Raw genomic sequence first — 23,307 nt, 5'->3', positions numbered from 1 at the left:
CATCCGTTGGAGCCCTGTCCTTGATGTACGTACGGAGCTTGGATGTTTCATCCTGGATAGTGGCTCTCACGCTCACTAGTCCTCGGCCTCCTTCCTTACGGCAAGCATACAGTCTCAAGGTGCTAGATTTGGGATGGAACCCACCATGCATGGTAAGGAGCTTTCGTGTCTTAACATCCGTGGTCTGTATCTCTTCCTTTGGCCATCTTATTATACCCGCAGGGTGATCAGGTAATCACTGGCAGGGCGTAGATGTTTATTGCCCTGGACTTGTTCTTGCCATTGAGCTGACTTCTTAGGACTTGCCTCACTCGCTGGAGGTATTTGGCCGTTTCCGCTTTCCTTGTTGCCTGTTCAAGGTTGCCATTTGCCTGTGGTATTCCCAGGTACTTGTAACTGTCCTCAATGTCTGCTATTGTTCCTTCTGGGAGTGAGACCCCTTCAGTGTGGACTACCTTGCCTCACTTTGTCACCATCCTACTACATACACTGGACTCTTTTGTTTCTGAGATGAGGAGAGTTTTTGATCATCCCATTCGTGGAAGGGAAGCTCATAAGCGACTCCTTTCTCTGCAGCAGGGGCCTCCTCAGTCTCTGAATTTGCTATTTATTTTCGTATTCTTGCAGGGGAGTGCAGTTGAGGTTCTCAAGCGCGACAGACAGTGTTTATGCAGGGACTAAATGAGGACCTTAAGGATGAACTTGCAGCCCGAGATGAAACATATACTCTGGAGGAGTTGATTTCGGGAGCCATCAGGATAGACAATAGACTCAAAGAGAGAGTAGCCAGGAGAGGCCTCTGTGACGCAGCACCTTTGCTCCGACCATCTCCTCCTCCAGTCCTGTCTCAACAGGACTGGAGGAGGAGATGTCACTGGACCCCACTGACCCTCCACGTGAAACTGCATCCATTCTTCCTCCCAAGGAACCCATGCAACTGGGAAGAGCGTGGGTTAGACCCAGCTGAGCGTCGTTGCAGAATTGATGAGCATCTGAGTGTTTATTTATTGTGGCCAGGCTCGCCAACTTCATCATTTGAGGCTGCCAAAAGCCCACAGGGGAGCACTGATGAGCCAAACTTCCATGTCGGATACCCCCTGCATAGTGGAGCTGATAAGTTCATTTTTTCACTAGCATGCTTCACTTAGTGATACAATTATGAAATTTGGTGCATACCTTCTCCATACCATAACTAAAAAAAAATCCTGGGTGTCCACTCAAAATTTTTAAATGGCGGCTATTTTTTCAAGATGGCCGCCAGTCAAGGTTTTAGCGACGAGTGTTTTTGCGTTTGGTAATCTTTTTATCACATTTCTTTTGTTTCATATACCTTAAGTAAGTATATATGCACAAGTCTGATGTATTTCTGTTAAAGAGGTCATATGGCATGTAAAAACAAAGATGGCGTCCAACATGGCAGCTAAAATCATGAAATTATATTGTCCAAAAATATGTTTGGCATAGAAAAATGCTCTTCGGTACTGTTGGGGGCCGCTCAACCTCATGGAAGGGGGAGGGGAGACCACGTTTTGAGAACAAAGGACCACATGCCTACAACTGAAAAAGTCTGCCATTGGTCACGTGATCACCCCCTGGACCCCCCCTTCCAAGGTGCAATACTAGAGGCCAACGGCAGGGGGCGCACGAGAGCTCCCCCTCACCAGCTGGAATGTCCAGGGCGGGCCCTCCGTCAGGATTGGTCCACATGACCCAGAGCCGACCGGTAACACGAAACCACAACAAGAGGTATAAAACACCCCCGCCGGGGTGATTTCTGCCTCTCCAATGTTGAAACCTGCGTAAAGACGGACGCATCCGTTTCGCACGGAGACGAAGTGCCACGTGTGCCCGCTGACCGGGCCGGAGTTCCACACCCGGCCGGACGAGCCGACAACCACCGTGGAACTACTTCTACTTTTCCCTTTTTCCTTTTTTTTCTTCTTCACCGGAGTCCGAGTGTGCAGCTGCCAGCGCACCGTCCTCCCGCATGCAGACCTGAAGCCGCTTCTTCTTCCCCTCCTCAAAAGAAGCGCTTGATCATCCTGTGGACTTTTTCCTTGTCCACAGACCAGTTTTAGCTTGTTCTACCTGGGACGCCAGAGAAAACAAACTCGCAGCCGGGAAATCAACGGATTTTCCCCGGCCGCCGCAGCACGTTCACCCTCATCAAACTGAGTAAGGCTTAGAGTCTGGGCAGACAATGAGAATAACGTGACTGTAATATTGCTGTGTGTTTATTATTGTGTTGAAGTCAGGGACGCCGATCCCTGTTTCCACCAATCTGTGTCTGCGCGTTGGATTTACATCCACGCGAACATTCTCTCTCTCTCGCTCTCTCTCTCAACCTGTACAGACCATTTCTGGACTGGTGTGTACAGCTCCATAGTTACACACCGCGGGACTGTGCAGCTAGACAAATTCTGTCCACTGCCCTTCTCCCTCCCTCCTTTTCATTTTTCCTCTCCTCCTCATAAACGATCGCGTAAAAGCAGCCGCGCGCTGCTGCACCCGCTTCTGTGACCGTGTGTAGTTCACTGTCCCTGGGATTTCTCAGCCACGAGCCCCCAGGCGCGCTCCGAGCAGGCTCACGAGCCGTGCACGAGCACAGTGACGTCACGCTGTTCAGAACGAGTGCACCAAGCGCCTCTGGTGGCCGCGTTGGTGATTGCAATCTCTTGAAAGACCGCCACTCTGTGGACAAGTCGAGTCATTGCATTCTCCCTCCGTGCGCCGCCGCGCCCCTAGTGGTCGTTCCGGTTACTGCCTCGAACTAGACGCCTGCCGCCATCTAGTGTCCGTTCGAGGTCATTACACCCACACACACTGACCCTCCAACGCCTGCCGCCACCTGGTGGACGTTCGTGGTCATTACATCCCACTCAGGCTTCCACACATTCACTCACACACACTCACACCTTCCTCACACGGGGCACCATTATGTTGGGATTTATGGTTGGTAATTAGCATGAATAATTACTGTAAGTAATGGATTACTGAAAGTAATAGATTACTGAAAGTAATTTAGGAAAAATTGGAATTACTAATAAGGTAAACGGTTAGTTACTCATCAGCAACTCCTAGAGTAATTGAGTAATTACTCAAAAGTTAATAAATTATCAAAAATAATTTATTAATAAAAATGATTAATTTGCATAAATTGGTTATTTATCAAATAATAATTAAATCGGGGCACCACCAGCTAAGTCCACCAGGTGGCGGCAGGCGTTGGAGGGTCAGTGTGTGTGGGTGTAATGACCTCGAACGGACACTAGATGGCGGCAGGCGTCTAGTTCGAGGCAGTAACCGGAACGACCACTAGGGGCGCGGCGGCGCACGGAGGGAGAATGCAATGACTCGACTTGTCCACAGAGTGGCGGTCTTTCAAGAGATTGCAATCACCAACGCGGCCACCAGAGGCGCTTGGTGCACTCGTTCTGAACAGCGTGACGTCACTGTGCTCGTGCACGGCTCGTGAGCCTGCTCGGAGCGCGCCTGGGGGCTCGTGGCTGAGAAATCCCAGGGACAGTGAACTACACACGGTCACAGAAGCGGGTGCAGCAGCGCGCGGCTGCTTTTACGCGATCGTTTATGAGGAGGAGAGGAAAAATGAAAAGGAGGGAGGGAGAAGGGCAGTGGACAGAATTTGTCTAGCTGCACAGTCCCGCGGTGTGTAACTATGGAGCTGTACACACCAGTCCAGAAATGGTCTGTACAGGTTGAGAGAGAGAGCGAGAGAGAGAGAATGTTCGCGTGGATGTAAATCCAACGCGCAGACACAGATTGGTGGAAACAGGGATCGGCGTCCCTGACTTCAACACAATAATAAACACACAGCAATATTACAGTCACGTTATTCTCATTGTCTGCCCAGACTCTAAGCCTTACTCAGTTTGATGAGGGTGAACGTGCTGCGGCGGCCGGGGAAAATCCGTTGATTTCCCGGCTGCGAGTTTGTTTTCTCTGGCGTCCCAGGTAGAACAAGCTAAAACTGGTCTGTGGACAAGGAAAAAGTCCACAGGATGATCAAGCGCTTCTTTTGAGGAGGGGGAAGAAGAAGCGGCTTCAGGTCTGCATGCGGGAGGACGGTGCGCTGGCAGCTGCACACTCGGACTCCGGTGAAGAAGAAAAAAAAGGAAAAAGGGAAAAGTAGAAGTAGTTCCACGGTGGTTGTCGGCTCGTCCGGCCGGGTGTGGAACTCCGGCCCGGTCAGCGGGCACACGTGGCACTTCGTCTCCGTGCGAAACGGATGCGTCCGTCTTTACGCAGGTTTCAACATTGGAGAGGCAGAAATCACCCCGGCGGGGGTGTTTTATACCTCTTGTTGTGGTTTCGTGTTACCGGTCGGCTCTGGGTCATGTGGACCAATCCTGACGGAGGGCCCGCCCTGGACATTCCAGCTGGTGAGGGGGAGCTCTCGTGCGCCCCCTGCCGTTGGCCTCTAGTATTGCACCTTGGAAGGGGGGGTCCAGGGGGTGATCACGTGACCAATGGCAGACTTTTTCAGTTGTAGGCATGTGGTCCTTTGTTCTCAAAACGTGGTCTCCCCTCCCCCTTCCATGAGGTTGAGCGGCCCCCAACATCCCCCCTTTGGTCCGAAGAGTGGGATGCGGATCTCAGGCTTTGGAGCAAACCTGGGCCGAAACGTCTATGAGTCTGTGAATGTCCCAATGTCCTGTGGAACACAAGGTCATTTTCTGTCCAACAGTTCATACATGAGGTTATTGTCCGAGCAGGGCAAGGCTAGTCTGGGCAAGGTAAGGCTAGTCTGGGCAGACCTACTATTCCTGTTCTAACTATCTAAGCCTTCATACATTTCATTTCTTACAAGTGCATCACCAGTGAACATGAAAGAGGTAGGAAAGGGCAGGAAAGTTGAAGAACAGGAGGGAGATGGGTTAGTAGGCAGCTCGAGGACAAGTTTACAAAAGCGGAGGTACCGGATACAAGGAGTAGAGTCTGATCTGTAAACTGTGGATGTGGTTGCACCAGTGAGCAAGTGTCCAAAAGCCACCAGCCGTCTGGGGGGTTTTGGTGCACCTGCTCCGGTTTGGAGTGAGAGTGAAGTGTGGTGTGTGGAGGTGCACGTGTGTGTTCCCTTCCAAAACCCAACTTTCACTACAGAGGCTTCAAACTGTACACATTATTTCTGTTAATAATGGCTAAGTTTTGAAGAAATCACAACTCTTGGCTCTGTGGTTTCACAGAGGTTAAAATAGCACTGCCGAGACTGTCAGATGTATCTGTGAAGGTTGTATAACCGTGGTGGTGTTAGTCTTGAGAAATTGCTCAACCCGGGTTAGTGGAGCTAAGTAAGGTGGTTCTACCTGTACTGAAGCTGCTAACGGAGGAGCTAATCTCCCTTCGATCTCGTGTGAGATTTCTGACTATACACAGGGGTTATTTCTCCTAAACAATACTTGACTGGTCTAAGGCATGCTAAGTGGTGTTAACAGAGCTGGATATGAGTTTACAGTGACTATATTTCCCTGAATGGTTCAACTCAAGCTTTGTAACTGCTCATGTTGTCTAAGGAGGCAGGGTTAGATTTCTGATGGTGTCAGGGGTTAGTACATGCACCTGCTGGGAGCTGAGCATGCTGGCACTAAACCCTACTGATTAAAATCTGTTCTGCTCCTGGAATGGAGGTTCTCCCCCCTCGCTAGGGGAGGAGTCGACCTTACTCCGAGGGAGTAAATTGATTGAGTGGCTCTGCAGTGCAGGCCGTGACAACACTGACCTCTTCTGGCTGGTCCAGAAGGTGCAGTGTAAGGTCATTTCTCTACCAGTCATTCTTTGGAGGGAGTGGAACCTGTGGAGTGGTGTATGGTGGACCGATTGGTCACCAACACCCGTTGGAGGCTCACGTCTCCATCTGCACCACCGCTGTTGCCATACCGGAGTATGTGGGTGGTGCTGTGGTTGACTCGGTCAACCTGGGAAAATGACTAGGAGTGGTATGGTGAATGGAGGTTGGCCTCCATTACCAAAATGTCGTACAGGGCAACCATGACACTGCGTGTGGCATGTGTGCCTGTCTGAGTCGACCAAAGATGGGAAGCTCCAATGGGTGAACGCTTGGTTCAGAAGGAGGGCAGCAGCCGGAATGGCTGTGTCAAGATGGAGGCTCCCAAGTTGTGACACGTTAGTCGGGCTCTGAGGTTTTGACTGGCGTGAACTCTCCCTGCTGGGGGTTCAGTCCCATCAGCGCCACCTATGAGCCCAATGAATTCAACTTTGGTGTGGCATCCCAAACTATGCTGAGAGCAAGTTTGGTTCACGCTACCAGAAGTTGATAAAGGACGTGTCGTGTCTCGGCTAAATGTTCCTCACAGGTACAGTGACGCATGAGGAAGTCATCCACATAGATGAGATTGCCGTGAGCAGCAATGTTACTCATCATGGTGTGGGGAAGGATGGTAGACACCGATGGTGGGTCTAAGTAGCCGAAGTGGCACCGGTTCCAGGCGGACTGGCGGTTGCCAAAGGAAAAAACTAGCTGATACTGGTTAGCGGGGACCACCTTTGTGGTTCCGCGCCGCTTTACCACGTATACAGCTAGAAAGAGTATGTACTGGTGTACAGAAGATTGTGGTGCCTCGAGGTCAGTGGGGACGCACGCCGGAGGGAGGTCTGTGACCCCCCTTTCGTGCGAGACCCGCGCGAAGATCGTGTGATAATCGCGGAAGACCTCAATGAATGCATCTCCTCGTTTCTGCTGTGTAAAGCGCTAGCTTTAGCAGGGTGTGGCTCGGTCTTTGACTCGAAACCTGAATAAGGTTCTTCTGGTACAGACGCGGTCTGTTCACCTGAAGTGTCTGTATTCTCTGGTTGAGTCATCGGAGCCTGCACAACCAGGTCACCTTCAGTGCTCGGTTTTGTTCCATGGAGAACCTGTTTGAGGTTGACATGGTGAGCGCTGGTGATGGTTTTGGTTGTGGGAATGAGGAGAGCGGTGTCATGCGTGTCGTCACTGGTGAGGGACGACAGCAGGTTGTCAGTGAGAGGCACCATCAGTTCAAGATTGTGAAATGAACTGTCAGTTGACATCTCTAAAGGTGGAAATGCGGTCACTTTAATCTGACTGTGTGTCAGATTGTGGACCCGCGGGTTGGCTGAACGATTGTTCAGCTCCAGAAGAGATGTGTCACAGATCACCGGGTCGGGATCTGGACAGCGAGTCAAGGAGGCACATGAACCAGGGACCTTGGTTAAGGTCTGAAGTGACCATGCTGAAAGTGAGCGGTGGCTCGGAACTTTGAGCAGGCCGGCGTCGGTGGCCGATCTCTCGGACCAGCGCGCCAAAGGTGCCTCCGGAACCGAGGTTCCATCCATGTGTGCACCCCCCACGGTGTGGTGGGCGTGCAAAGAAGTACTCATGTAGAAAGAAGAACTCACGTCCTTCAGTGACAAGAGTAAAGAGTGGTGTGCTTGAACTGGATCTCGGCTCGTCACCTGCGGCGGATGCTGACTGTCAGGGAGCCTTGAAGTGGATTGGCTGGGGTCAAACTCTGGGAGAGACCCAAGTATTGGTAGGGGACCTCTAGACTGGATGGCATCGACTCTGCTGTTGAAAGCTTGATGGCCTGGTTCAGGGCCAAGGGGAGTCGGGCTGGTGACTTGGGACCACAGGCGCCATTGGTTGCAGTCCATCAGCACAGCCAGTCGGTTTAAGAGGTCCTGACCAATAAGCAGTTCCTCTGTGTTCAGGTCAGTGACATAGATGGGATGTGTCACCGACATGTCCTGGAAAGTTATGTCGACCCAGACACGTTTAGTGATGGGAGAAGAGTCCTGAGTGAAGCTTCTGATGTTTATGCTACACTCTTCCACCTGAAGTGGCTTTCCTAGGGCACGCATGGTTCTAGCAACCTGCGTGAAGGTGGCTGAACACATGAGGGTGATTTCTGACCCAGAATCAAGCAGGGCGAGGGTGTCTACACCCCCTGCCATCACTGAAGTGTATACGCAGTTGGCGTTGCCATTGCGTACAAGATCACCCAAGAATGTCAAAGGGGGCTCCTCTGTTGGTTCTGAGGGCCTCTTTGACCTCCTGGATCTCCTCCTCCTCCTCCTGACAAAGCAAACTTTGTGTGCGGAGGGGAGAGGCGACCGGCCTAGTCATGTGGTCAGGGGCCGGGAGTCCGGTTCCTCAGGGGAGCCGGGTCCCTTCTGACCAGGCGGGTCCAGGTCCCGCATCACCTCCTTGAGGCAGGATTTAACCCACTGTGGGACGTCTGCGTCCCAGTGGTTTTGGGTCTGACCTCGGCCTCGGTTGTGAGACTTACCTCTCCGCTGGGAGTGGTGAGGTCTCGGTCTGCCTGATCTCTTACCTCTGTGCCGTTGTCCACCTCGTGGTCGAGGTTGTGGACACCTAACGGGTCCCCCTTCCACAGCAAGTGTGGGGGAGGGGACCTCGTGATCTGCAGGTGCCGGGTTCGTGTTTCCAGTCGCCTGCGTTCTCAGGACACCTGCGTCACCATCATGGTTTTCACCTGAACTGTGACGCAGCTCCCACACCATCTGCGCGTGTTTGCGGAGGTCTTTCATGGTGGGGTTTGTAGTCCTGCAGAACAGAGCGACATCGAACCGCACACTGTTGTGGAGGTTGTTCATGAAGAGCGACTTTAAAGTCTGGTCTTCATCCAACCCCGGTGCACTGCGGCCTTGGAAGTAGGCGGCCCTAAGGCGCCTATAGTACTCTCTGGGAGGCTCCGCCTCCTTCTGAGTAATGGCAAGTGCACCAAAGGTTGCAGAGGCAGGATCATTGTACAGAGAATACTCTTCCCTAAGTGCATGACAGAGGGATGAGTAATGGTCTCTGACGGCAGGTGGGAGGGATTCCATGTAAACATGGATGCTCCTGGACGTCGTCTTCCAGAGAAGCTTCAGCTTCTCACGTGACGAAGGATGAGGCAGGTCGAGGAGGCAGCGTTCAACCTCCCGGAGGTAGTCCTCTATACTAACCTCCCGGTTGTTTGGGTTGAACTGCTCTATGTCCTCTGCAAGGGACTCAAGCTGGCGGGTCCGAAGACCACGTTCCCTTGGGGGACCGGAATGGTCCGAGTCATCTGAGCCGGACCCCCCTGGTTCTCTCCGGTGGAGAGAGTGAGGGTCATGATGACCAAGAGGGTCTCCAGTGAGTGGAGGACCAAAGCTGACAGCACGGTGAGGTGCTGCAGAATAACTCCTTTCATTCTCCTGAAAAGGAGTGAAAGAGCTGTGAGAGCGCATTGTGGTGCGGCTAAGCACCGGTGGATGTGTGTCAGAGCACACCGGGACCCTGCGGTCCTTAAAGTGAAAAGCTGGGGGGACTGGGTGTCGGTTCAGTGGGATGCAGTCAACTCCCACAACACTGGGCAGGTGTCTTGTGCCACGCCCCCCTGGCTGTGTGTCAAGCCCCCCCCTCGCCATGGCTGCGGGGAAGCTTGATGCAGTCTGTCCCCCTGACGGGACAGGTCCAAGTCTACACTCACCTGTGGTGGGCGGTCCACCTGACTGGACCACCTCAGGATTGTAGAGACCTGGAGGAGGCTGTCCACCTGACTGGACAGCTTCAAGAATGCGCATAACTGGGGTAATTTGTCCACCTAAGTGGACATTTTCCAGACTGCGGAGATGTGCTGCATCTCTGCTGAGAGCTGCACCAGGTTTTACCCCAATGTGGTTTGGCTCATTGTGCTGAGAGCCATAACCTGACTCATCGTCTGATGAATCATCAGATGATGTGTTTGTTTTGACTTCTTTCGCAGAAGTTCGGGTTAGTAACCCAATAGGTTCCGTATAAGGAGCCTGAACATCCCTGGCCTGGATCTCCTGTCGCAGGCGGGAGTTCTCCAGCTTCAGCTGGGCAGTGTTGATCCTCAGCTGCGAACTGTAAAGTTGCAGCTGGGAGAGCTGCTCTTGAGCTTCGAGAGCTTGCAGCTCGGCCTTGCGCTGGTAGAGCAGTGCAATGTGGCCTAACACATCCGGAATGGTGAGCTCTACCTGACCAACCGGGTTTCTCACATAGCTTAACAGCTGCCTGATCTCTGCTTCACAGGTCTCTAAGCTGTAGCTGTTGAGGTTTCTTCTCTCCTGTGTGGAGAGGCATAGGAGACCAGCGACCACAGTCTGCAGGGCTGGGTCATGTGGTTCCCGAGGAGTCTCTGCTCCGAGCACGCAGTGTCTCTGACTACTCATGGTAGGAGTCACGCGAAAGCTGTGTTTTGAAAAGTGCCAAAATGTTGTTAATGCACAGGTGATGGTTACACCTGTAGCTTACAACTCTAAAGGTTGCTAATTGCTCTAACTGTAACCTCTCTCAAGTTACCAGGGTGGTTTTAGCACCTTGGGTGAGCAATAGCGGGTAAGTGTACATCTATCTCTCTGCTAGAAATAAAAGAATGCATGAAAATGCAAGAAAAAGAAGGCTTTACCACTTCACAAACACAATTGACTTTGCTTAGCAGTGCTGTAACGTGTTCTTCGAAAAACTAAGTTCTGAGAGAAACAAAGTTATCGGTTGTAAAACTAAACAGACAATTCTGGATAAATTATGCAGATATTGTGACAATACTGGTTTTAAAACAGCCTCACACGGGGCACCATTATCATTGTGTATTTATTGTTGACAATTCACTGGTTTGTAACAGTCTGTGCTCGAAGCTCACACCTTCCTTGTTATTTAATATTGTTATATTTACACAGAAATATTAACTTTACTTAAATAACCCTTTTTGACAAACGAGACTGAAATTTGGTATTAGCTATTTCCAGCTTAGCTGGTGGTGCCCCGATTTAATTATTATTTGATAAATAACCAATTTATGCAAATTAATAATTTTTATTAATAAATTATTTTTGATAATTTATTAACTTTTGAGTAATTACTCAATTACTCTAGGAGTTGCTGATGAGTAACTAACCATTTACTTCATTAGTAATTCCAATTTTTCCTAAATTACTTTTAGTAATCTATTACTTTCAGTAATCCATTACTTTCAGTAATTATTTATGCTAATTACCAACCATAAATCCCAACAGTACACTATGCCAGCCACTTGGTTATGGCACACCAAACCAACACTACAAATATTTTTACAATAAATCTGCATGTCTAAGTTCAATTTAGGTGGTGGTGCTTTAGTTAGTTTTAGTTTAAAAGAGTGAATGTCAGTGCACAACCACAACACTGCTGTGTAACTCAGCATGGGGTTCAGTGTCAGCTAATCCTGCTTTACTAATGCTGTACCTAGCTTTACTAACTCCAAAATGGTAGACTAGGACTAGTTGTAGTGTAGTTTAGTTTAGTGTCCCAAAGTGAGTCTGCTTGAACTTAACAACTGTTCTCACGAGGAGGCAGATCTTTGTCCATGCCAGATATGCTGCATCACAGGGGAACAAATCCATCATGGTCAAAGCCAATGACACAGATGTCCTTGTAATTGGCCTAAGTATGTTCCCAATTCTGCAAGCCATAGGTCTGGAGAAGCTGTGGCTCGCATTTGGCCAAGGTCAGAGCCTTCGGTGGATAGGTATTCACAACCTGTACAACAGTGTTGGTGCAGAGAAGGCTAAAGGCATGCTATTCTTCCATGCATTTACAGGTTGTGATGTTGTCTCAGCCTTCAGAAACAAAGGAAAGAAAACAGCCTGGCAAACATGGAACATATTTCCTGAAGCCACCTCAGTCTTTTCTAAAGTGAGCAAGTACCCAGCAACCATCGAGGATGGTGACATGCAGATTCTGGAGAGGTTTGTGGTACTCATGTATGACAGGTCAAGCACTCTAGACAGTGTAGATGAGGCCAGACTTGACCTATTTGCCAGAAAGCAGAGACCTTATGAAGCCACCCCTCCAACCAGAGCAGCTCTGCTCCAACACACCAAACGCTCAGCATATCAGCCAGGCGTGTGGACTCAGGCAATTCTGCGCCAGCCAGAACCAGAGAGTCCTGCTGACTGGGGTTGGGAAAAGGTTGGTGAGGAATGGAAAGTCTTCTGGACAGCAATCTCTCCCATTGCAAAGAGTTGTGAACAACTCACTAAATGTGTGCCACGGCAGATGCAAATGCTCCAGGCTTGGGTGGCATGTACAGCTTTATGCAGCTGCAAATGTGAGGTGTAAGTAGCCTCTGGAATGGCCGCTTGTTATTATTATTATCTTTTAATTGATCATTTATTTATTATTTATTTAGTTTTTAGTTTTTAATGTCAGTGTCAACATTATGCTCCAGGCTTGGCTAGCATGTACAGCTTTATGCCACTGCAAATGTGAGGTGTAAGTAGCTTCTGGAGCTTTTTCTTCATTTTTTATTTATTTTATTATTTATTATTTATTATTTGTTTATTATTTAGTTAGTTTTTAATGTCAGTGTCAACATCATGCTCCAGGCTTGGGTGGCATGTACAGCTTTATGCAGCTGCAAATGTGAGGTGTAAGTAGCTTCTGGCGCTTTTTCTTCATTTTTTATTTATTTTATTATTTATTATTTATTATTCGTTTATTATTTAGTTAGTTTTTAATGTCAGTGTCAACATCATGACCACATATCATAAAAAATGGGCACTGAAAGTGTCTAAAATGGTCTGAAATCGGTGCAATTGGGGGCCATCTTGAAAAAATGGTGGCCATCTTGAAATTTTGCGTGGACACCCAAACTTTTCCAAAGAGTGAGCACTTGTGCCAATTTTCATGTTTGTATCACAAACTGAAGTATTTTTCCACTTATCAGCTCTACTATGCAAACGTCTCATCCAAAAAGGTCCTGTAAAGCACTCCAGAGCCTCTCACCCTGTCCTGGCGTCAGTGGACTCTGATGCCACTGAAAGTTTTATAGACTCAGATTTTGTGGATCGTAATGAGAGTCCAGTTGAGCCTCTTCCTGTTCCCAAGAGAATCTCTGCACTGGATGGCAGACTACTGGCCCAGGTAACCCATCACACTACTCCCGTCTCCCTGACTCTCTCGGGTAACTACTATGAACTCCTTTCCCTCTACGTGATCCCCTCTCCCTTGTTGCTTTTATTTTTGGGGCTCCCTTGGTTGACTGGTCCACCTTTTCCATCATGAACTGGAGTCTCTTCTGTCACTCTCACTGTCTTCATTCTGCGACCACTAGTGCCATGTCGAGTCCTCCGACTCCTGAGCCTGTTGACCTCTCCGTCATTCCTCCCGAGTATCGTGGTTGTGCAGAAGTTTTTAGTAAGGACCGGGTCCTTTCCCTCCCTCCTCACAGGCCTTATGACTGTGCCATTGATTTGGTCCCTGGAGCAAAGTTACCAACCAGCAAGTTGTACAAGGTATCCAAGCTGGAAAGAGAGGCCATGGAATCCTAGCTCACCGAGTCCCTGGCAGCTGGTTTTATTCACCCCTCATCCTCATCAGTGGGGGCTGGGTTCTTCTTTGTGGACAAGAAGGACAAGTCCCTGCGTCCATGCATAGACTATTGGGGTCTGAATCAGATAACTGTTCTTAATAGTTACCCCTTGCCCCTCATTGACTCTGTTTTTGGTCCTCTCCACAAGGCCACTATCTTCTCTAAACTGGACCTACACAATGCATATCACTTGGTGCGTAGCAAGGAGAATGATGAGTGGAAAACTGTGTTCAACACCCCCACAGGACACTTTGAGTATTTGGTTATGCCATTTGGACTCATGAATGCCCCAACGGTTTTTCAAGCGCTGATCAATGATGTGCTCAGGGACATGTTAAATCAATTTGTTTTTGTTCATCTGGATGACGATTTAATTTTTTCTCAGACTCGCCAGGAACATGTGCAGCATGTGAAGTTCTCCAGAGATTATTAGAGAACCAGTTATTTGTGAAAGCAGAGAAGTGCCAGTTCTATACCTCCTCATTGCCATTTCTTGGCTTTGTGATTGAGAGGTGGCAACTGAGTGCGAACCCGGCCAAGATTCAGGCCATGGTGGAGTGACCTGTCCCCTCTACTCATAAACAACTGCAACGTTTTTTTGGTTTTGCAAACTTTTACAGGAGGTTTATTAGGGACTACAGCAAGGTAGCCAGCCCTTTACACCAGCTAACTTCAGTGAAAGTAGCCTTTTCATTGTCTGTTGAGGCACAAGGTTCTTTTGACATGGTAAAGGCTCTCTTTTCCACTGCTCCAGTACTTTTGGCCCAGACCGCCTGTTCATCCAGGAGGTGAACGCTTCAGACACTGGGGTGGGGGTGGTTCTCTCCCAACGCACGGCCCCAGATGAGAAGCTCCACCCATGTGCCTTTTTCTCCCAGCAACTATCACCGGCAGAGTGGAACTATCATCACCAAGAACTGTTGGCTGGTTCACCATGTTTTTCGCCTCCATGTCCCCTTTTATGGTAGATCATGGTTTCCAACCCCCTCTCTTCCCTGAACAGGACTTGCACAGTGCTGTCCCCTTTGTCCATGATCACTTGGGTGGTGCACGCAGAGTGTGGCGAGAGGCTCGTGCAGCACTTCTTCACTCGGAATCAAATGTTGGCAGACAGACACAGAGCCGACGCACCAAATTACCAACTGGCTCAAAGGGTGTGGCTTTCCTCCAAGGACCTGAGAAGATTGTAAACCCATGTGCGGTCAGATTGAAGACCCCTGCCTCTCTCAATGTGCACCCCACTTTTCACGCGTCCCTTCTCAAGCCTGTTTCCACGAGTCCACTGAGCCCGACTTCCAAACCCCCCCACCCCCCCCAGGTCATGGATGACCACCCCGGGGTACTGTAATGTTCTGTGTTTCTGTGTGTTGCATTCTCTCCTCCCTTCTCCCCTTTTCCTAGTGACACTCTTGCCAGGGACAACTACACACACCTGAGGTTGATCTTAATCAGCGTAGTTCATAAGCCGGCATCTGACCGAAGGGCACTGCCGGATTATTGTCACTCGTTCCCGATCTCCCAGAGTCACCTCCCGCTCCTGTAGTTCCGTCCCTGCTGTGTGCGCTCCAGTTTTAGCTTTTTTCAGTCTAGTTTAGGCTCACCTTGTGTTTGTTTGGAGGACTAAACTATTTTGATTTTACCTCCGACCTTCGTCTCTGCTGTTGGATCCTTAGTGCCCGTCACAAATAGGTGTTTATTTACAAAATTGTATTAATCCATAAATAATTCTGAAATCATCTCATAAATCAACACATCCAAGTAGCAAACATGGAGATATAATCTACTAAACTGCAACAATATGTAAAAAGAAAATGTGTGTGTGTGTGTGTGTGTGTGTGTGTGTGTGTGTGTGTGTGCGTGCGTGCGTGCGTGCGTGCGTGCGTGCGTGTGTGCGTGTAACACTAACAAGGGTATTGTATGTATCTCCCCACCCAATCTGTCTCTGTCTTCCCTCTCCTCTCCTCTCCTCTCCTCTCCTCTCCTCTCCTCTCCTCTATCCTCTCACCCCAACCGGTCCGCAGAATGCCGTCACCTCTGACTCTGGTTTCTACAAAGGTTTCTCCCTGTTAGAGGGAGTTTTTCCTTTTTCCACAGTTGCAAATAAACCTGCTTGCTCATGTGGATGTTTTAGGCTTTTCTATTATTGAAAAAAAAGAGGGCATCAGCACACATGTAACAGCTCTCCGCCTGCAGCGGACAATATACACATTAGGGAAGGGAGAAACTCCACTGAAAATAAAATTGATTGAAACCCATTTTTTTGCACACTTTTGTGGGGTGATATAGCAGTTTGCCACCCTATGCATCTAAACACCTCCAGTGGCTTTTCAGGAGGCCAATGGCTCGCTCCACAACGGAGCGTACAGGATCATGGACCACATTAAAATGCACCTCTTCTACGCTCTGTGGATTGTTTAATGGGGTCGGGAGCCAGCGCCTTAGTAGGCACCCACTGTCACTTGCAAGGTATAAAGGAGTAATTGTTAATCAGGCCTTCATAGTTAAATGTTCTACAGTGGTGTTTATGTACTTACCAAGGAGCCAGCCATCATGCACTGCGTCTGCCTGCAGTCTTTTCCCTCCACAACTGTGCGTCAAGATGAATGAGTCATGCGTGGACCCAGGCCACCATGCCACTAAATTTGTGGGAACCATGTTCGCGTAACAGACTACTTGTACATTGACGGTATGTACATTTTTACGGCTCACGTACGCGCATTAATTTTCACATGGAGCCCTTATAGCAATGTGAATGCAGTCAATTGCCCCGATTACATTTGAAAAAACGGACATTGCTGTAAGTTGCATTTTAATATTGGCTTGTTCACCCACAGTGTAAGGAAACCTCAAATATTGACTGGTCATGTTAATAATACCATACAAAATGGCTGGAATTATTGTGCCTAGAGATGGCTGTGATATCCCAGACATAACCTGATCTTCAATGAGTGCCAGAGCATCCATTGTGCAGCTTTACACATGGCTGTCACCACGCTATATATATACTTACTCAGCAATTACACTGATTGTTACACACCGTAACCGTAACACACAATTATCAATCAGTTCTATCCACCGCTCTGTATCAGTTCAAGAAAAAAGTTTAACATATGAACATAGTGCTGGGAATTAAATTGTAATGTGTCAATAAAGACACACATCTGTAACGCTACAGGCTTCACTCTATGAATACGTGTATCAATAAGTGTGATATATGAAGACATTAAATGCATGAGATGAATCTTGCTTCAATTCTTCAACTCACAGTCAATGCTTCCAGGTTCCCCATCTCCAAATTGTGCGTGTGCAAGGTTCAAAGTTTGCGTACCGGTATGCACATTCTCCTGCAATGTTTTTTTAAAAATCACACACTTTGCATAGGAAGTCGTGTACGCACCTTTCAGGACCCGTTTTGTGCAAACACAACCTTTATAAATGAGGCCCCAGCTCTCTGGGGATTTTAGGGATGGATTTGGTAGATTGGTAATAAGAATGTTGGAGCAGCAAAATTCAGTCCCCAGAAGCTTTCTAATGGTTTTCCTACAGTAGTAATCATCCCCATACCTGGAATGTCACTCCAGAAGTGACGAAAGTCTGCTGTCTCGTTCTCTGGCTTGTTTAGTTTTTTCTAAAGTGTGTGCTCTAAAGAGCGAATTGGAAAGCAAACCCTTTGTATCTTCACCAAAGTTTTTAGCTAAACCCAATCCAGATGGATCCTCCCTTTGACTCGCCCACAAGCAGCTACTCCCTGCACTCAGTTTTTTTCTGCTCTCTACCGCTCCAGGTAAACACACTTGACAAAGATATGAGCAAAACATGCCGGATGCACCATTATTAATTGTGTCAAAAAGTAGAGGAGTGGATTTTTACTGCCTGAGCCTGAGCCTGTGAGGATCCAGTGGATTAATTAGATTTTTAATGGGAATCTACAACAAGACCCAAAGTTTTATATGTTGCGCCCAGCACTTCACGGAGGAGTGTTTTCAGAACATTGGCCAGAATGACGCTGGATTAGCTGCTAAACTTCTAATAAAACAAATTTGGAAACTGTACATAAAATATTCTGATTTATAAGCTTCCATATTACTTTTCGAAGCACAAGGCTGATTAGTTTGAAACAGCTGATGCCAGGTTTTTTTTGGTTATTTTTTTGTTTATTGTAAGGTTTTGTTCATGTCTGCAAAGTTGTGCTGATTGAAACTGTAGATCAAATTTAGGCTTTGCCGACTCTGAGGTCTGTGGGCTTGATTACTGTGAGGTGATCTTTTTATTTATTTCTATGATTAAATAGGCGCTGAGGATATTTTCCTGTCCGCTACTGTTGGAATTATCATCAATTCCGCGCGTCCGTTTGGTTATGAAGAAGAGTCAAACCGTTGTCTGGATGAATTGCAGGAGTCTTTATTGTACTGAATGCATTCAGGGCAACCATACATGCACTACAAGAGTACAGAATAGAAGCCTCGTACTTTGACGGAGCATAAGATTTATACAGTTGAACATGACCTCTTGACCTCGGCGGACCCCTTATTTGGTCTCAGAAGGTATTTCATGCTTGTGATTGGTCACAGTCAGATAGTGGTCTCTACATGAGTCAATGCATACGTCATGGCAAAGGTAAAGTTTTTGGGGAAAACAAGAGCTGGTTTGAGCCGGTTCTTCAAACCGAAAGTACCTGAGGTGAATGTGAGGACAGAGGTTAATAAGAGGACAGGCCTCTGATTATAAGAGGTAATACTGTGTTAACCCTTTCAATCCCCCTTTTGAGCTTATCAAAGCTCAACACAAGGAAATGTGCCTAAAAAATAAAGATACTAAAAAAATATATATATTGATCCCTTTTTGGGCTTTGTCCAAAAATGTAACAATCACAACTGTCAAAACATCATTTTGAGACCTTATATTCAAGTAATTACTTCAAACATGATTATGATACTTCAATAGCGGAATAAACAGCGCAAATGTGTAGAGAGAGAGAGAGAGAGAGAGAGAGAGAGAGAGAGAGAGAGAGAGAGAGAGAGAGAGAGAGAGAGAGAGAGAGAGAGAGAGAGAGAGAGAGAGAGAGAGAGAGAGAGAGAGAGAGAGAGAAATATGGAGGTGGTTTGGCACACCACTTGTTGGAGAGGAGCACTCCTTCTCGCTCTCTTGGTGAAGGGAGGTCTTGCACCTTTTCCTTTCTGGAGCTTCTTCCGATCTCTCGTCCCGCCGAGGATCAGGGTGGACTACCTGATCCTTGATGAGCCACCAGAGGATTATTCTGCCTCTTTTGTTGAGGTGGTCTTTGGTTCCTCAGCCGAGGAGGTCCGGTCCTGCTGGTCAGCAGGTGTTTCACGGCGTCCGGTCTCTTCAGCCGAAGAGGGAAGCGCCGTTGTCGTGTGGGATAGATGGTACCAGGTGTCCCCCTTTCCTTGGAGTCGGACTGCATGGGAGGTTCTTTCGGTGACAGCGAATGGTCCGGTCCAGCGAGGTTCAGACCACTTTCGTTTCAGGGATTTCAGGTACACCTGTCCTTTGGGCAGGGCTGGTTGTCCTGTAATGTCAGCGACTGCAGCCTCGTCTGGTTTCGGGTCACCTGGAAGATCAGAGAGTCTGCAGAATTGATTAGCAACTTCTCTCGCTTGTGCATTGATTTTTTCATTTGTGTACGTTACCAGTCGAGTCTGGGGACCTGGAAAAGGTCTACCCGTGCATGCCTCAAAAGGCGTCTGTGTCCTTGTCCCACTTAGGGACATTCTGACTGACATAAGTGCCAGTGGTAAAGCCTGCAGCCAGTTCATAGAGGTGGAGTGAACAATCTTTCCCAGTTTGTCCTTCAGAGTGCGGTTCATCCGTTCCACCAGTCCCTAAGACTGGGGATGATAAACCGATCCGAACCTATGTTTGAGTCCCAACATTTTCTCCACTAATTGAAGATGTTTGTTTTTGAAATGAGTTCCATTGTCTGATTGTATCACTCTGGGGAACCCGTGTTGCGGGATGTAATGGTTCACCAAACACTTAACCACTGTGCTGGCGTCTTCACGCCGAGCCGGATATGCCTCTGGCCACCCTGACCAGGCATCTGTTAGTACCAGAAGGTACCTTTGTCCATTAACTGGAATGAGCATGTCGGTGTAATCCATTACAACAAGTTGTCCTGGTTCTGTTACCTGGGTCTGAGCTCTTTTACCGGGCTCTGGTTTAGTCGTTGGTTTGGAATTGTACAGTGCACACGTCACACATTCAGACAACACATTTTGACATACTTGCAACATGTAGGGATGCCACCAACATTTTTCCAACCTCCTCCGAACTTCCTTCAGGTTTGAATGTGATGGACTGTGTGCTTCATGTATCAGTGTTATCAATGTGGATTGTGGGACTGCAATCTTTCCGTCTTTTCTCCATATGCCCTTCTCATCCTTTTTTGCACCTTTTGATATCCAGCCGGATAGTTCCTCCGGGGAAACCTGGTGCTGTTCCTGTTCAGGTTCTAATTCAGAAAGTGTTTCTGAGGTTCTTAGAACCATCTGGGTGTCAGCTGGTTGGTACCCGGCGGCCATTTTGGCTGCCTCATCAGCTGCACTGTTTCCTCGGGTAATGGGATCTATTCCATTTGTGTGTGCTTTACATTTAACAACAGCCACTTCTTTTGGTAGGTTTATCGCTCGTAGAAGTCGGTGTATGTCTGGGAGATGTCTCACCTGTTCACCTCCAGCTGTAACAAAATCATTTCTGATCCATTCTGTCAGGGTTACATGTATTATTGTACAAACGTAAGCTGAGTCTGTGAAAATATTTACAGTGCAACCTTCAGCTAGCTCCAATGCTTCACACATTGCAACTACTTCTGCTCTTTGAGCCGATTGTTTCCCTTCAATCTTTTTACTTACTTTTATGTACAAATAGCCAGTGTCTTGTTCCTGTTCTACCACTGCACATGCTGAAACTAGTTCGTTTACTGTAAGATCTCTGTGACAGCACCCGTCGGTGTAGAGTGTGAGGTCAGGGTTTGGGATGGGTGTCGTGTGCAGTCCGTCTCTGAGTTTGTTTTCTCGTAGAGTCAGTTCTGTACAGTTATGTGGTTTTCCTTCCAACACAGCGTCGGCCATATTGATTCCTTCATGTGTCCATGTGATGTGTGGTTGTGTCAGCGCTTTGTCAATGTCTGTTTGTCGTTTTGATGTCATTGTGAAAGCTTTGCTGTCCACTAACTGAACTAGCTCATGTGAGCAGTGTATAGTCAGTGGATGTTGCATAACAACATGTGCTGTTTTTTGTAGTAATCGAGTTGTTGCTGATGCCAGAGCTTCACACAGGGCGTGTCGTGCCTCATATTGTTCATATGGTGTGGAGATGTACATTAGGACCTTTCTCTCTCCCCCTTGCTTCTGGTGCAACACACCAGAAGCACTGTTTGTTTTTGCTGAAACATCAAGGTGAAAAGGAAGTGTATAGTCAGGGAGAGCAGCATCAGCAGCAGAAGAAAGAAGTTGTTTAAGCGAGACAAACGCTCGTTCAGTATGTATGTCCCAGTCCAGCTTAGCAGTGAGGTTTCTCATGCCTTTTTCGTTTACCAGGCGCCGCAAGATATGTGTGCGTTCCGCATAGTCTGGGACATGGAATCTGGAGAAGTTGCACAAACCCAAGAAAGAAAGCATTTGTTTGACATTTTCAGGTTTAGGATGGGAAAGAACAGCACAGCGGTGAGATGACAGCATGCCAGAGCCGTTACAGGAGACTTCTCGTCCAAGAAAAGTCACGCGTGTGCGAGCACATTGCAGTTTGTCACGGGAACATTTCAGACCTGAAGCGTTAAGATGAAGTAGGAGATTGTGAGTTGCAGTTAGAGCAGATTCTTCAGTTGGTGCAGCCAGGAGGATGTCGTCCACATACTGGATGAGGAGGACACCCTCCGAGAGTGACAAAGGAGACAGAACCTTACGGAGAACCGCATTGAAAATGCCAGGAGACAGAACAAACCCTTGGGGCAGACGCGTGTAGGTGTACTGAACTCCCTCCCACGTGAATGCCACCATGGGCTGAACCTGCGAGGAGATAGGGACCGAAAAGAAAGCATTAGCAAGGTCAATGACAGTGAAAAATCTGTGTTCAGGGGTCAGTTGAGACAAGGCAGTAAATGGGTTAGGGGTTGGGAGAACAGGCGTGGTTACGTGCGCATTCACAGCTCGAAGGTCATGGACCATCCTGTACTTTCCTGGGCCTTTCTTTACTGGAAGCAATGGCGTGTTCCATGGAGAAGGCTCCGTCGTTGGTTGGAGTACGCCAGCCATCAAAAGGTTATCGATGGTACCTTGAATTGCTAACCTGGCTTCATTTGGGATCGGATACTGACGTTCCCACACCGGGGTGGGGTCGTGTTTCCAGGTCACCGGAGTAGTCTGGACATGTCCGACATCGTCTTTTCCTGTGGACCAAACAGATTCGGGCACGGAAGACAACAACGTTGCAGTGTGTTCGAAGTCAGTGGTTTCACGGCCATGTGATCGTGGGAGAAGATGATGTTCATAAATTACAGAGAATGTTGTGAGATGTGGGGGAACGGGGATGCGATAAGCCTGCAAGGATTTAGAATACATAAGGTCCAATCTGGTGGTTGTACACCAGTCTGTGGCCTTTTCACAGTCTGCTGCAAAAGGCCCTAGATCTTTGGCGGTGTGTTTGGGGCTAATTAGCAGTGTGACGTGTGGTGCACAGGGTACCATGGGTGGGGGTGGTGTCCGCATCATATACCACTCCCGTTGTTCTGTTGTGAGCGAGATGGATAAACATGCACCCGGCGGACCTACTACCAGGTAGGTTGGGGTCATGGAGTCCATCGAGTCTGCAAGAGATTTGTCAAATGCATCCAAATAACAAGTGTCATCACATCTGTCATAGTACATAGTGCAATGCAGAGGATCAGGAGGAGGTCTCAGGGGAGAGAGAGTCATCATCCATGGCGTCCAGCTGTTGACAAAATCAGTGACAGACCTCCAGTTTGGTGCGGTGATCTGCACAGCAGCCCAGTAGATGTCAGCAACTTGAGTCGAGTTGCTGGTTTCCCACAACGGGAGCATAAGGGCAGCCACATCATCTGAGCAGTTCAATACAGTTCCATCAGGCAATGTCATTTGAATGCCGGCAGAATGGCATTTCAGCAAAGGTGTGAACACGGCCAGCAGGTCTCTTCCCAGGAGGTTTACTGGACACTGAGGAGCATATACAAAAGAACAGGAGTGTGTCTGTGCACCCAACTTTGTGAGGAGGGGTTTTGTGAACTTGCAGGAAGTTGATTGACCCTCAAAACCAGTGAGTTCAATAGATCTTTTGGAGAGAGCAGCCTGGCGTGGCAGTTCGTTCAGAGTGGATGTTCCAGCACCTGTGTCTACCATAAAAGAAAATTGTTGTTCACCGACTGTCATAAGAATTCTGGGTTCCTGCAACCCAGGTTCCAAAACTGGTTCCGGGCCCCGTCATTGTGGATAACTGCCTCCTCGCGGCGGTTGCTGTTGCTGCGGGGGCATGTGTTGTTGGGCAGGAGCCTCCCATGTGCCTGTCGGCCATGACGGTTGTGGTGGCATGAAATGAGGTTGCATCACCTGATTCTGACCAGCAGGTGGCGGCATCCGTGGAGGACCTCTCCAGCCAGATGCACGGCCTCTCCCCCTTTGCTGGTTGTTTTGCGGGCAGTTCCGGGAGATGTGGCCAACCTGACCACATACCCAGCAGACGGCGGTGCTGTAATCAACACCTCCAGGTGTCATCTGTCGTTGTGGCGCCGGATAACGACCTCCTCCCCGTCCACCAAAACCTCCGCGACCCTGAAACATCACACTAGACATCACAGGTATTATTGAAGCACTTGAATCGTCAATTTGGGTCGGAGGGGATTCTTTAGGCCTAACTGGAGCCTGTACTTTCTGTTCCTTTTTTAGCTGCATGTGAAGCAATTTTTTCTGAAGGATTT

The sequence above is a fragment of the Blennius ocellaris genome, assembly GCF_963422515.1.
Source record: "Blennius ocellaris genome assembly, contig: SUPER_13_unloc_1, whole genome shotgun sequence".
Lineage (NCBI taxonomy): Eukaryota > Metazoa > Chordata > Actinopteri > Blenniiformes > Blenniidae > Blennius > Blennius ocellaris.
Note: the sequence above shows the minus strand (reverse complement) of the source record.